Source organism: Helianthus annuus, chromosome 4, assembly GCF_002127325.2.
Source record: "Helianthus annuus cultivar XRQ/B chromosome 4, HanXRQr2.0-SUNRISE, whole genome shotgun sequence".
In the NCBI taxonomy this organism is placed as follows: domain Eukaryota; kingdom Viridiplantae; phylum Streptophyta; class Magnoliopsida; order Asterales; family Asteraceae; genus Helianthus; species Helianthus annuus.
Window position 1 is genome coordinate 74,475,051 of NC_035436.2, and position 16,849 is coordinate 74,491,899.

General features: G+C 35.8%; 2 long non-coding RNA genes across 2 annotated transcripts; one reads left to right on the forward strand and one right to left on the reverse strand.

Moving 5' to 3' along the window:
- Positions 1-5,720: 5,720 nt before the first annotated feature.
- Positions 5,721-11,474, reverse strand: LOC110885546. The gene is made up of 5 exons (XR_002562294.2): positions 11,306-11,474; positions 9,696-9,808; positions 6,445-6,546; positions 6,264-6,349; positions 5,721-6,017 (listed from the first exon to the last, which is right to left on the reverse strand). It is a non-coding gene; the product is annotated as an uncharacterized LOC110885546 (long non-coding RNA).
- A 482-nt stretch (positions 11,475-11,956) lies between these two features.
- LOC110882369 lies at positions 11,957-13,066 on the forward strand. Its single transcript, XR_002560075.2, has 2 exons — positions 11,957-12,689; positions 12,775-13,066. It is a non-coding gene; the product is annotated as an uncharacterized LOC110882369 (long non-coding RNA).
- The last annotated feature ends 3,783 nt before the right edge of the window (positions 13,067-16,849 follow it).

Genomic DNA, 16,849 nt, shown 5'->3' on the forward strand with positions numbered 1-16,849 from the left:
TATTTATGTAGTTACCTATATAGGGTGTCGTTTGATTCCGTGATCCCTCTAGCTTTGCTTGGTTGTTGTTCAAGACTTCTAAGCACCCTCAAGTGAGTACATAGTCCCCTCTTTTACTGTTTTTCAAACATTTTGGGGTGAAACACATGTGCCTACTTGTTACTTTCATGCTTTTCATGTTTTCATATCATATACTTGCTATTTTCATTAGTACACTATTAGTACATGATTTCATTATGTTTTGCTATGTATGTTTACTTAGCATGCTAGCACATTGTTATACATTACATTTCTTTTGCTATGTGTGTTTACTTAGCATGCTAGCACATTGTTTTACATTACATTACATTTCTTTTGCTATGTATGTTTACTTAACATTCTAGCACATTGTTTTACATGACTTTTCTGCTTTGTGTGTTTACTTAGCATACTTAGTACATTTGATTTACATTTACCTTTTCATGCTATGTATGTTCATTTAGTCCATACTTAGGACATTCACATCACATCACATGCTTACATTCAGTATAACATTTGGTTTGTAAAAACGGGACTTATATACATTCATTAACATTAGCTACGCCGCTCGGTAGTAAGTAATGGTACCATAGGACTTGACAAATCCCGTTCCTGACATCCTGGGTTGGTTTGGATGAAAGGAATGACTGAATCGGAAAACATTTCACATTGATAACCTTTACTTAAGGTTATCCGTCTGTCTCAAGGCTTGAATGTATGCGTTTAACATACCGCATAAGTGTTTGTATCAGTATAGCATGCATTTCCACAAAACATAACTTTGATTTAAACCAAGTTTTACTTCAATACTTTGTTTTGTGTACTTTCACCTATGGTTTAGTGATACATATTTCACTTGCCATACATAACATTTTGTTTACACATTACATGATTGACATTTGACATAGACATTTTTGACATGGTTTTCACAATGACATTTGACAATTGGTTTAGACATGGACAATTTACATTGGTGGTTTGTTTGGGTAAGTGATTTAAGTAGCGAGATGTGTGTAATATGATACAAGCATGGTGGATACGCCGCTGGTACTTCCTATATATAAGTGCTTGTATTATATTACATATCGTAGCGTTACATAAATCATTCAATTTGGACTTATATATTTTATACAAATGACATATTTTTCACAAGACATTGTTTTACAAAACTTCTTGTTATATACAAACTCATTTTATTTGGTTATTCATTTAACCATACATTATTCTTTTACATATACATATCTATCATCGTTTTTCAAATGATTTATAAAACAAAACATTTTTACAAGGATCATGACTGACTTTTGTTAAACAACTTTTTCCAAACTTATAAGTCATGAGTCCTAAATCAATAAAACCTATGTACTCGCTGGCATTTTTATGCTGACATACCTATTTTCACATGTGTTTCAGGAGATGATTCATAGGATTGATCAAGATACACGTAGGCGGACTTGGGCCTTAGTGACAATAAAAGATGCAAGACTAGTTGATTATGTTATATTCTTCGTTTGTTAAGACATTGTAACTCCTTTAATCAATAAAACAAAATTTCAATTTTCCATGTGTTATGAAACAATGATTCTGTTACAACACTCCCCGACGATTCCGCCACGTTTTGTTGTTTTACGTGGTCGGGGTGTGACATAAACAAAGGTAGAATATATGCTTTTAATTTGAACCACTGTTGTTGTTGTGCAGTGGTTCGTCTTTGAGTTTAAATAGGGTTTGCCTCGAAAGATAAAATATAGCTATCCACTGCTACAGTAAACACTGTTACAAAAGAAACACTGGTACATAAATACTAAAGTCGAATCCACTGTAGATGATGAAGCACTGCTGCTACTGAGCAGTGGTTTTCCTTATACGGATTGATCAGGCTTTAGGTACATAAGTGCTTGTCTTTAACATGGCTTTGTCTTCAATAGTGGATAGGCCTCATAAGTGCTTGTCTTTAAGAACATCAGTCTTTATAAGAAGCAGTGGTTAATTATAATAGTCCTTAGCATGATCAGCTGTTATAACCACAACATAACCCTTTGAGAGGAAGCATTGACACTCTTAAACCTCTGTTGTCTTACCAAACAGATGTTCAGACACAATTCAACATCAACATAATTTAAATCTTACTCAAACACTAAATAATAAATAAAAATAAAATATAACATAGATTCATAAAATTAAATTTATTCATTTATTCATGACCTTAAAACTAAAAGTCCAATAATTACATGACATACTGAACAATATTAAAGTTCAAATCTAAGAATAACAGCAAGAATTAAGAAACTTCAGTTTCAACTCCATCGATTGCAGAACCTCTAGATGTATGTACTTCAGCATCGCCAAGAACTGCATGTCTCTATCATCGCACTCTATATTACTGACAACACTGTAGGTCCCCTTGATGTGTATGGATCTTCACAGAATTGTCAATCTAATCAAGAGTGCGGAATCCTCTTGATCAGAATAAGCAGAAAACGTGTAGGAAACAGAAACAGCAATTCCAATCAAACTGGGTTTCTATTGATTATCAATCACACGGAATTACAATCAATCCAAACCCTAACAAACTCTCTTAAATTCGTCCAAGCAGTAAAGCTCTCACGAAAATCTCACTAACAATTGTTTTGGCTGATTAACCTAAACCCTAAAGCCTAACCTTGTTTATATAACACAAGGTTTGCTACTTGGGCTAGGGTTTCCTACATGGACAAGCCCATTTCGTCCCCCTAGACCCAATGTGGGTTTTGTTTAGCCCAAACTCTATTATTCAACTATTACAAAGCTACATGTCCTTTGATGTGACACCTGAAGCACGATCTCCTTTTCAAAGACTTCTTAGCTGGAGTCTCTGAGGTAGATCCCTTATCAGATGGTGATGATGCCTTCGAAGAATTTTGTTCAGTTTGCTTGGATTTAGATATTTCTTTGTTTTTATTTTTAGCAAACTCTACATTTGATTCATTTTCAATAACAGTGGTTTCATTTTTCATATCACTACCTTGAACAAAACTAATCTTTTTAACAAAAGTTTGATTTTTTGCTCTTAGTAGGTGAATTTTTCTTTTTCAAAGGCTCCCTGTTATTGTTCTTCTTAGCATTATCACTCTCAGACCCCTCACCTTGACTTGATGTGGATGCGAAACTACTTGGTGCAGTTGACATAAAGTCTGCTAGCTCATCTTCATCAGGCAGGAAAGAATAGTCATGACTAAGAGGAGGTGGAACTTCATTAAAGCCCTGGAAGCCCACAGTGGTCTTGTCATTACTCTTCTTTAACCCACCCATCATGTGTTTCATAACAAAAGACGAATCTCTGAATTGACTTAATTTCTGTTCAAGTTCAACAATTTTGAGTTGTGCATCTGACAACTCTTTGCATTTATCAGAAATCTCTTTTGTTTTCTCAGCCATCATTTCATGAGCTAAGTCTATGACTTGAAGCTTTTCATTTAATTCGCATGTTAAAGCTTCAATTTCACTTTCATACCCTTTTATCTTCTTCAAGTATGAAGTTTCGTTTCTTTTAGCAAAAAAGTTTGACTCTTTTATGCTCGACATCTCGCTTACCAGACTTTGATTTTGTGTTGACAACACAAGGTTTGCTACTTGGGCTAGGGTTTCCTACATGGACAAGCCCATTTCGTCCCCTAGACCCAATGTGGGTTTTGTTTAGCCCAAACTCTATTATTCAACTATTACAAAGCTAAACCCGCTAACCGTTTATCGTTTAACTAATTACAAGATATCCAAAGACCAAATCTAAGCTGTTGTCACAGAATATGCACCAACAAACACAAATAACAAATAAACCTAAAATGCAAAGGTCTCTTCTCAACTGTTGTAGCACATCTAAGTTTTCAAGATATTGCACGAATCTATCCAAACTTTCTATAAAAGAAGAAATCCCAATGACAAACCTGACGCAAGAAACCTGACTTTCGATTTAACGAAAATCGAACAACACAACTTTACACGATGTTGCAACAATGATACTGCAACATCGATATTGAAAGGTTGATGCGTGATGGGAAGCTTCATTAAAACGACGATGTTGGAACAATGATACTGGAACGATAACATGTTCAACAAACATTGGAACAAAGAAGTGTAATCGAAGATTAGCGCCTAAATCACGAGAAAGATGCATTCGAGAGAGAGAGAGATACGCACACATATATGAGCGAGCGAGATTTGAATGTGATAGCAGATAATTATATCTTATTTATAGGATTAGAATATACGGTTTGAATTTTGAATTTTGAATGTGGGAACTGATAATTATTAAATTATCTTATTTATTGGGAACTGATGTTTATTAGTAATCGACAGTAGTATATATCCTTATATCCTCCTTTATTAAAATATTAAATATTAAATATTAAATATTAAATATTTGAATTGTTATGCAAAGTAGGAAAAAAAGAGAGAGAAGGTCAATTGTCATGATGACTTTTCTGTAATTACTGATATTATCAGTAATTACTGATCTGATTTGAAAGCAACTGTCATGATGACTTTTCTAATTTTTAAAACATAATAACCATCAGTTTGAAATTCACATTTTGAATATTTTAAATGTCCAAAGCTCAAGAAATTAGCATTAATTACTGATTTGATTTGCAACAAATAGTCATCAAGAATTTTTTTTTATTTTTTAATATAATTTTAAATTTTATGATCAAAACAATGTTGGAGGAAATCTTACCTCATTGGTAATTTCATTGTAATTCTAGTTTTTATTTGATAATTTCAATCTATCACTAATTAACACAATCAATAACAAAAAAGTGAGCAGTGGCTGTTTGTTTAGAAAAACCACTGATGGTCAATATCAATAGATGTCAACAATAAAAAGGTGAGCAGTGGCTATTTTTCCTATCAGATGATACCCAACAGTTTTTTAAACACTGATGTTTGGACAGTTAATGGTCAACATATTTTGAAGAAACATATGTTTCACCTTATATATCAGTTGTCTGGACTTAAACAGAAGTTTGACCTTAAACATATGTTTGCCCATAAACAGAAGTTTGACCATAAACAGGTGTTTGCCCATAAAGAAATGTTTATCTGGTGGTTTAAAACCACTGTTGGGTTAAAATTGTTTTTGTGGAGGTTGAAGGGGATTGAAACAATTGTTAGGTTAAAATATTGTTTTTTTTTAGAAGGACCATGCTTAAAATGGTGGTTTAAAACCACTGTTCGGTTAAAACTGTTCAACCTAACATGTGTTTCCATTAACTATTGACGAAATTGCAAACAGATGTTAAAACCATTGTTTGTTATTGTACTTCTTTACAAAATTACATAGAATTCAAGAAAATGAAACAATGACTTAAAGAACTATAATTTAACACATAATCTAATCGGGCAAAGCAATCTAATATATTAGAATTCACTGATTCTTACAACATGAAACAAAACATCATCATCTGCAATAATCAGATGATCAAAATGCAGTACATGAAAACGCTTCTTCAGCTGTTGAAGAGTAGCCCTTTCCTCATATACTTAATCCTTAACTTTGTTCATAAAGAGCTCCTTTAAAACAAACTTTATGCTTCTTTTAATACAAAAAAGGCAGGAAACACCATTACCCTAGTAAGATAAAATCTTATCTTAAAACAATAGTAGATTCTTTCTTGCGTTTAGTAGGAACTACTGTGGGTTCTACATCATCATCTTCTGCACAAGTCAATTATAATCATCATTTAGTCATAAGCAAAATTATTTTACCTATAAATTTAATAATCTTTCTTTGTGTTTAATTAAACTTTATGCTTCTTTGAATATAGACCTATAATAACCCGCAGCAGATTGTGTGAATTTCAAACAACTGTGATTAGACTGAAATATAAACCGAGAATTAGAGTATATCCCTTCAAAATTAAAAACTCAAATTTGAAAATCGGAGTAGCAAAAAACATATACTTTAAACGATGTTGGAACAACAATACTGGAAACAACCGTAGAACAATCATCATCATTATCATCTGCAACAGATCATTGACAATCATCATTTAGTCAGAACTCAGATAACAAAACTTTAATAAAAATCAAAAATAAAAACATAGCATGATTATGGCAAACCAGATATCAACAAAAATCAACAGATGAAACCCTAATTTCAAAAAGAATAATCGGTGAACATATTCACAGATCAATAATCAACAGATGTTGTACTCATATCATAACCATTAAGAAAAATCAACACAGATCTATAAACATACAAATCAAACCTGAAGATGAAACAATCTTGTAAGAGAAACACCACAGAACCATTAGCCGGCACCCCATCTCTTGATCTAACTCTCGATAAGAAACCCTAGCAATGGTTACATAAAAAGACACAAAACACAAAGGATTACTGTAAATAAGAAGAAATCATGAAAGTATTTCAATAAAAAAAGAAGAACAAACCTTTTGATGAAGTAATGGATGAACAAATGAAGGATGTACGCCAAATCTAATTTACAGCGTTTATGAAATTTGAATCGCCAGAATATAGAGAGAGAAGGAACCCTGGGCATTTGTAAAAACCGAGTTTGTAAAGAAAGAGGAGAAGTGAGAAGAGAGATATATAAGGAAAAGGGCAGTGGTACTGTTGGGCGGGAAAAGAGAACTGAGGATGCCCTAATTAAGTGACACGTGGCCCAAATAACTTTCATTTATTATATATAATAGATTGTAAAAGCGTATGAGTAAATTATATAATTAATTCATTTATCGTAATGAAGTTTGATATGTGTAGGTTCAAGTAAGACAAATTTAGGATATATCTCTATAGAAAAAGTATATCGTACATTAAGGCTTAACGTACTTCACGTATGACAACGTGCGTGATTTGTTCTATAACATGCGTGATTAATGTTTTCAATATGCGTGATTATTGTGTTTTAACATGCGTGATTTTGGATTTTTTGAGTTATAACGTGCGTGATTTTAAAATGAACGTGCGTAATTACCTGTCGTACGTGATGTACGTTAAGCCGTAATGTACGTTAACCTTCCTCTATCTCTATATATGTACGCATGTTTATAAGATAAAATTTTCGATATGTTTATGTTAAAGTGCTTTTACACTACGTCAAAAACCACCTACAGCCACACATATGGCCAAACCGTCCAGCCACACTTTTGATTAAATGTGTGGCTAAAGGTCATTTCTAACATTTGAAAAACTTTAAGCCCACTTATCGCCACATATTTTACGTATTCATGTGGCCATTATATAACAACTCAAAACCTTTAACCACACTTTAAGAAATAACTGTGACATTTATTAGTCACACTAAAAAAAGTGTGGCCAATTGTGATCTACAACCATGGTAATTGTTTTATGTGACCCAAAACCGATGTTTTTGAAACCTTTAGCCACTGTTTAAGAAAAAAATTGTGACATTTATTAGCCACACGAGAAACGTGTTGCGAAATGTGATCGACATCCATGGTATTTTTTAACGATGGGGCTAAAACATATCTTTGGGAAAAACTAAAAAAAGTGTGACCAAATATGATATACGATCACAGTATTTATGTGATGATGTGGCTAAAAGGTAATACATATGGCCACATATATTATTGTGTAACAAAATGTTAGGCAATAGTCACATTCAAAGTTACAAAATTTCATGTGGCTGTACATAAAGATTCGTAACATCATCGTTACTTAGTTTATTTTTGTGTGACAGAATGATAGCAAATGTCATGAAAAATATATATATGACCAAAGAATAGACAATAGTCACACGTAAAATTTATTTTCGTGTTATGTTTTATTTTTATTTTGTGTGAAGAATAATAGCAGATGCCACAGAGAAAAAAATTGTGTGACCAAATAATATACATTAGCCACATATATCTAAACTTTAAATCATCTCACAACTGTTCCCACCTTATACCATATATGTTCCTGGTTCCAATTCGAGAAGATCGACTATGTGAATCCTTTTATCTATGTGATTATGTGAATCCTTTTATCTATGTGATTAGCGTTAGTTTCTCAAACGTGTTATATATTTGTTCCCTCCATACGTAGACGAGCTAGCTAGGTTTCCGAATTGTTCGATTATAAGAGTTTTAGATATGAAAACTTGAGTTCGAGTGATGCAGATCTGAGGGTTGGTTCTAATTGCAGACTACATGGATTGGAATTTCTGGTGATTTCGGTGATTTCGCCTCATATTGCGACCGGAAAAGGTAAACCCTAGTTTCTTATTCAATCTTTCGGTGCATATCATATGCTTTGTTTGAACTTCGATCTAGGGTTACGAATTGGGGGAATTCAAACATATCAATTATCATCTGGTTGAATAGGGGTTCTTTTAGTGAAAGCAAATAAATTCTTAGTTTTCAGAATTAATTTTCTTAGATGTTATTTAACATTGGTTTTAAAACTGAAGTTTAATCTTTTCATGTCACATGGAATTCTTTGTTTGTTTATTTTATTTTTTTTTTGTGTCTTTGGTTGTGTGTGTTTATGCTTTGTTCTTGGCAACTGAATTCAATATTGTTAATCAATGATAAATAGGTCGAAAAACTCAAGTGAAAGAGAAGCGCCCTTGTGAGGAGGAGAATAAAAGCTCTACTACTGCTGCTGGTAACCACTCATTTGCTTGGATTGTAAAACACTTGTCAAGTTTTTTTATTTGTTTCTTTCTTTACTATTGTTCTTGTTGACAATCAGGTGAGCGCCCTCGCGAGGATCTTGTTGACAATCCAAGCTCTGCCTTCGCGACCGGTAAGCGCTCGCTCATTTGGCATGGATTATAATATATGTGTGTATCTATTTATTAATTCTTGACAATCATCAAGTGAAAGGGAATCGCCCTTGTGTGGATCTTGCAAGCTCTGGTTCAGCCGCAGCAGCTACTACTGCTCCTGCTTCTGGTAACCACTCTTCATTTGGTTGGTTGATCATATTTGTTTGTGTTTGTTTATTACTTTTGACGCTTGACCGTGCCTGCTGTTTATGATAGTCCATAACCTTTTTGTTTATAAAACTCAAAAGACTTTCAAGCTTCTTTTAAAGAGAAATTGAATGATAACCACCGCTTGTTTAGCTAAAGTCTCAAACTTAAGATCGGTTTTCTAACATTGTTTATAAAACTTAGCCACTTTTAAATTCATTCCTATACTACGTAGTACGTGATTCTGTTTGTTGCAAGGGTTGTTCATACATTATTTCAAATGTTTTCATCAATTTGCATGTTGTTGTACGTTGACTCCATGCTAACAGTTTGTCTACAACTAACTGATAGGTACAGTGGAAGAACAAGAAGTAGCCTTGATGGAGATACGGATGCCCGATTATGCTGGTAATAACGAAATCCATGTTTCTGCTTTGTTTACATCTTATCAACATTTTTTTTTATTTTTTTAAGTTTCTTTGATGTCTAAGCAGTGATGACTGACTTCGAGGATGATGATGAGGAGGCCGGTGGTTTTCTACACAAATATCAGAGCGGTCATCTAGTTGTTGTCAGAAAATTTCCTAAAGTCGTTTTGGAGGGGCCTTTAAATCCAAACGCCCTCACCGTTGAAGGGATCTTGCGTATGAATTCTTATTATTATATTTTTTCATTTATCAATCTAGATATGTTTGTTTAGCAAGTCATTTAAGCAACAACAAACAGGTAGAATGGCTGAAAGGGGGGGAAGAGGATGTTTACCCGCCGACGATCCTTATGGGAGAGCGCACTGGGGTATTTTCTCTGAACCGTCGTCACCAACTGCTTCTGCTTCTGGTAAGCAACACCTCCCCTCCTTTTGCCTCTTTAGTTTCCTACATCAATCCTGGTTATTAATGTTAATATATTTAATTTAATTTAATTAACAGGCGACGGAGTGGATCTAGGCAACCCGTAACTGATGCTGCCTGCTTATGGTATTAGTATGCACGTATGTAAATTCGCTTCTACGTTAGGTTATGTTCAGATACATGAAATCTTTTGGGCAAATCCAACCGTGACTTTTTAACCTTATTTTCTATGGGGATTAAAGATTAAGCCTTTAATCTATCCATGTGAATTTTAGTGCCATTTATTTCTATGTTGTCAAAAGCGCAAAAAGCGCGCGCCTAGGCGCACCTGGTGGTAGCCTAGGTGCTGAAGCACAGTGGATAAGCAGAAAAAAACGAAACAGCCTCACGCGGGCCCGGGTTTTCGTGTCCGCAGGATGTGCGGGCACGCACGAGTTCAACGAAACAGCCCACGCTTTTTTTGCGTCTTGCACCTAGGCTCCGGGCGAGGCCGATGCGCCTCGCCTGCACCTTGCGTCTTTGACAACATAGATTTATTTATGCATGTAACTCCTAAATAAGGCTGAGCAAACGGATCTAACTGGTCCGAACCGGGTTTTACCCGACCCGAAACCGAAAAACAAGCAAAACCCATAACTGAGGACTGGACCAATGCATTAAGTTCGGGTATCGGTTTTGTTGAGTTCGGGTAAATCGGGTATGAGTATTAGACTGAGACCGATCGGAATATACTTGAAGAGGTAACCAGAGGATGAATACATCAGCGATCGGAATATGACATTACCTTCTGAGCATGCTGCTCAACTCGGTCCGGTCTTAGAATGGACGATGGCAAAAATACCGGAGCCCGACGGGTATACCTGAAACCCGACACAAATGGGATGGGTATACCCGATACCCGACGGGTATTGGGCCGGGTATGGGTTTAGTTCTAAAAATTTTCGCGGGTATGGGTCGGGTATGGGATTAGGTGATACCTTACCCGATTACCCTGGGTCCAAACCCGAGAACTGACCCGAACACGAATAGCACTAAAATAGGATCCGGATCGACCCGAATACACGATATCAGTTCGGTTTCGTGAAGATCATGTCACTTCATTTTTCTTAACAATCTTTAACTACACATGTATTTAATAGCACATGTTATAATTGGTATAATGTATTTCATAGTTGTATTGTATATTTCAAGCAAATAAAAAAATTTCCACTGTTTTCAAATAACATTTTCATCAACTTTTTTTCTAATAACACTCGTTGTTTAGAACGATGCAACTTGCAGTCAATCTCGGCGATATATCGGTGATATCTCACTGATATATCGGTTATCGGACCTTGGCTGGTATATCGGTTTGAAATATCGGTAATAATATCGGTGGCGATAATATCGGTGATATTTACCGATATATCACCGATATTTTGTCTTTCTGATATCGGTCATCTCACCGATAATATTGATAGAGAATTCAATCGTGATAGAGAAGAAATGGTGGCTAATCGAAGTTGTTGAATCGAAGCTTACCTGCTGATTGAACCTTACCTTCCCTGCTGAATCGTAGAATGAAAGAAGATATGTCTGTCGGCTGTTTGTTTTTAGGTTTAGAAGATGGAGGAGCGAACAGAGAAGGAGGAGATAGACAAGAGGATGGCGGCTGCTTTAATTTAGGGTTTTTTTTAGTGTCACCAGTAGGGTTATAAAAATTAACTCCTTTTTCTTGTTTACACACCTTTTCTTTTAAGTAAATTATAATTTTATCCTCCAGTTATATATTTATTAAAATTAACCCTAGACTTTTACAAGTTAGTGCATAAAATTGTTGTATACATATATTATATAGGTTCTATATATAAATATATTATATTATAAATTACCGATATCTCACCGATATCCCACCGCGATAATCGATATCTCAAATATCGGTACTTGACCGATATCCGATATTTTTCCGCATTAACTGCTTAGGATGCAAGTACGTTCACCTTTTGTTATTAACAATTGTCTAATATGTAAGCCTTCAAGGATGGACCCGAAACCATGTGAGTTTCTTTCTTTTTTTTTTGTACTTGAATAACCTTGTAGGTTTTTTGATGACGATCTCTTTTAAATTGGTTATTATTAACTTAAATGCACTAAAATAAAATAAAAAAATTTCCGACCCCATATTTTTGGAGGAGGAAACCTTTACAAAATTGCTTAACGCTGTGTTCTCGAGTTTATAATGACCATTTGTGTAATTTAGTGTACGTTAGCGTTATACTTGAACTTAAGCTTGTAGGCGCGTCGAGGCTTGAGTATGGTTCGTATGCTAAATCATAGTAAAACATGTAAATAGCATAAGTTACATGTTTTTGGGATTCCCAGGCCTCAATAGTGAACCAACGGGTTGAGGCTGGTGATTAAACGGGTCAGAATGATTAAACGCAGCTGACATTTGAGTTCATTATTCTGAGGAAATCGGATAAGATTATCTATGAGATCCGCCGCGAAGCGCGGGGTGTATTACTAGTTATTATCAATGAGGAAACGGAAAAAATTAGGGCTTGTAATTACTGCTTTAAGCAATGGCGGCAAGGCAGATTAGTTGCCTCTGCGGTTGCGGATCATGGCGTTCAGGATTCCAATCAGGATCTTAGTACGTCACCACCAGCTGCTAAGTCTTGTCAGCACTAAATCTAGTTGTACTGCTTACAGTAGCAGCATTACGTTTGCTTCTGTCCCGCAATCGATCTGTTTGTATAATCAGGCTACGGTAATGGAAGTGAATTTGGATGAATAGAACGAACTTGCATCGAGGAGCAATGAATTACTGTTCGATGTAGCCGCTCAATCTCCAACCCACTATGGATGTTATGTGATGCTGGTGTTCATGACAAACGTCGTGCTGGTGTTCATACAACTACATCAAGTACGCCCTTTTGCCATGCTTACCATCTTATTTCATTTTTTTTTCACATTTTGTTTAATTAACTTCCCACATTTTGTATTCGTAGTTGCATTGTGCCACTGAAGAAATCGGAGGGTACCAAATTGACCAGCTCGGAGGGTAGTACCAAATTGACCAGCTTTAGCTTGTGTTATTCAGCTCAACTCTATGGTCTGCTATGTATCTTGATATTATTTGGAGCTATGTTAATTTTGTTGTGTTTGCAGATTGTTTGATTTGTACATGTATTACCCAATAAAACTTAATTCGCTATATTTGTCCCTTACAAATATTAATTCATTACATTTTGGCGTGTTTGACCCGTTTCAGTTTAAAATGCTATATTATTACCTGTTTAATATTAGTTCACTGCATTTTGGCATGTTTGACCCGTTCCATAATAAATTGCTATAGTTTGATCCATTTAATATTATATCATTACATTTGGCGCGTTTGACACGTTTCATTTTTAAATTGTTGTATTTTGACGTGTTAAGTTTGTTTTATTTTGACCCGTTAAGCAGTTCGGGTGGGAACAGTACGGGTCAGGTCGGGTCATGGGTTATAACGGGTTCGGGTCAATTACAATAAAGGGTTGTTTTGGTTCGGGGCACTGCATTGAAGACTACAACTTAAATAAAAAATGTTAAGCAAAAATGACCAAATGAAAATCTGTTGCTGCTGCTACTCAAATGGTTCACGTCGAAACAGTTCACGTCCAACTCAAGAGCAAGCGTTGTAGTAAAATACGTTTTTGTCATTAACAGTCATTGGCACCAAATATTAATTCAAATGTGTTAGGTTGGGCATCATGGCTTAACGTAGAACAAAAAACACAGCAGCCGCGACTGTTGACTTCTGGTGACACGCTGACACTAAAGCTGGTTAACTCAAGTGCCAATTAGCTCCGGAACGGGCTTCCTGTAAGAGCAGCATAGCGCCTTAAGGTGAGGCGGCTAAAAAGCGAGTCTGAAGCGGCATTACTAACTGAAGTGTAAGAGCAGACGGGTCGGGTTGGGTCATGGGTCGGGTTGTTCAAACTATCTTTTTTTTCTTGTTGGTCAAGCCTAGACCTGGCAAACGGGTCGGGTTGGGTCATGGGTCAAAACGGGTTCGGGTCAAAACGGGTCAATTAAAAAAAGGGTAGGTTAAAAAGTTGTAGATGCAACAGCCCTTGGTTTCAGTCGTTATCAGGGTATCGAACAGCAAGGTGATCACTTTCCCTGTCTCGAGTTCAATGAAAGTACAAGTGAACAAAAGTAACCTGTAATGCGATAAATGATACCGAACCAATTACTGGTAAAAAGTTGTAGATGCAACACTAAAAGAACTAAAGGCTCAAAAGCAGCAAATTAAGAGAGAAATCATTAGCAATATAATTAATGTCCAAGGTCACCCGTGGTGCGATAGTTACAACCTTTCTTTATACAAGGGAAATCGCACATTATCGACCGAAAAGAAACAAGTAGCGATTTTTTTTTGCCTTCGAGAATGCAATGAAGTGTTAAAAAGATACACAACCAAATTAGCTAAAAGATCATGTGGGAGCAAAAACATTTTACATGACACATCGCTGTGAAACGGGTTCGCGTCGAAACGGTACAGGTCGAAACGGGTTCGCGTCGAAACGGTACGGCCCGAAACTCAATTTGAACTGAACCCGTTCCAATCCAAATTCCACATCAACGTCGTCATACGAATCTCTATAGTTTTTGGGAGGTGTCATAAAGGTAATAGATATCTTTTTATCCAACTAGTATTTAACAAGCTGATGAAGTGGTAGAGTGGTTTTGGTGCGTGTGAAGCAATCAAGGGGTCGTGGGTTCGATCCTCGTTTATGCTTGGTTTTTAGGCAATTTTTTTTGAAATTTTAGTTCTTTTATTTTGCAGTTAAATTGTTCAAATTATCTTTTTTTTCTTGTTGGTCAAGACTAGACCTGGCAAACGGGTCGGTTCGAGTCAGGTCGGGTCATGGGTCATAATGGGTTCGGGTCAAAATGGGTAAATAACAATAAAGGGTTGTTTTGGTTCGGGGCAATGTAACTACATTGAAGACTACAACTTAAATAAAAAATATTAAGACTACAAGAATACAATGCAAAAAAAAAAAAAAAAAAAAAACAACAACAAATGGCACATAAAAGAGATGTCAATAACAATTATGTTCACCTAAACCGTACGTTCAGAAACAAAGTCTTTAAACACCTACCTTTAAAGCATTCATGTGGGAAGTACCACATGTTGGCAATCAAACACCTGCCTTTAATCATAGATAAATAAAAAATTATTGAGAAAAATTATTACATATAAATAACTAATTTATAAACATTTTGATTTATGTATTGTTTGATTGGACTATTAAATAGTATGTCGTAAGCTTTGTATCATCCAATCATGCCCCGATCACCTTGTCCATTGCAGGTCGGGGTATGACAAATTTCTTACCTTAGCTTTCCTATTGGCGGGATTTACTGAGTATGATGATGATACAAAAATCTTACAACAAAAAGTCATATTTGGCTTAATGGACGATATTGGGCCTTATTGGATTGCAATGGACACTAGTATGTCATAGAGTTGCATAAATCGGTTAATTTCAATAATCGGTTCGGTTAATTGGTATAACTGGTCAATTAGACCAGTCATTTGGGCCCAATGATTGTTATTTGGGTTCTTAAAGGTCAATTAGGCCCAATGAAGGTCAGTTAGGGTTGTTGAGCTCATTGATTGTCAATTAGGCCCAATGACGGTCAATTAGACCCAACGATAGTAAACTAGGTTCAATGAAGGTCAATTAGAGTTGTTGAGGCTCAGTGATGGCCAACTAAGCCCAGTGGTGATCAAATAGACCCAATTATGGTCAATTAGGCCAAATGATGGTTAATTGCGGATTTTGAGCTCAATGATGGTCAATTAGGCCTAATAAAGTCAACTAGGTCTAATGATTGTCAGTTAGCTTCAATGATAGTTAGTTGAGCCTAATAAAGGTCAATTAGGCCTAATGAAGGCCATTTAGGGTTGTTAAGCTCAATGAGGGTCAATTGGGCCCAATGAAGGTCAGTTAGGGTTGTTGACCTAAATGACGATTAATCAGGGTCAATAAAGGTGAATTAGTTATTAGAATGCTCTAGTGAAGGCCAGTTAGGGTTATTGAGCTCAATGGTGGCCAAATAGGCTCAAAAGGTCAACTAGGCCTAATGATTGTCAATTAGCCCAGTGATAGTTAGTCAGGCTTAATAAAGGTCAATTAGGCCCAATGAAAGTTAGTTAGGGTTGTTAAACTCAATGATGGTCAATTAGGCCCAATCATGGTCAATTAGAGGCAATCAAGGTGAATTACTTGTTACACTGCTCTAGTGAATATGGGTATGAATTTTGGACACGACCCGAAAAACAAGATGAACCATAGGAAAATTGACCAATAGGTGTAGGACCGGTTTTGCGACCGTTCGATTGCGTAACGAACGTTTCACGTGCGGAATCCGTGAACGTACGTGACCGAACACACGATAACGTACTACTAACGTGATTCCATTGCTAAATTTGACGTGTACGGTACAAGAATCACAAATATACAACTTTCTCTCTCTACTTTCTCTCTCTAGAAAGTCTTCTCCTCCAAGTCTCCTCCTAAACTCTTTCAAGAACTTACTAAACTAACTAAACTAGTGACATAATCCCCTATTTATATGGTCAAGGCTATTTAATGAAAGTTCACATTAATTACAAGTTTGCCACCTTGCCATTTCTAACTAAATATGACATTATGCGCTTGATTCCTTCCGGCTTTTCACTACGACTCGGATTGACGAAGGCGATAGACAATAAATGCATCAATAATCTCCCCCTTGGATATTGCCGTAGTCAATCTCGTAGTGAAACTCGTAGCGACTTGTCTTTCTCTCTCTCTAAAACTCGAACAAAGATGTAGTCGAAAGACAACTGCACTAACAATAGGGACTAAATTAGTATGATCATTATTAATTAATTACGATTAGGTATATTATTTAGGTGTGCTAAACGGGTCGTGTTCTAATTTCATATTTATTATTATTTTGTCTAATATATGAAAAAATATACCTTCAATTTTCGTTTCCCACCACTCCCCCTAAAAAATTCTAATTTCCCTCCTCTTTTCTCTT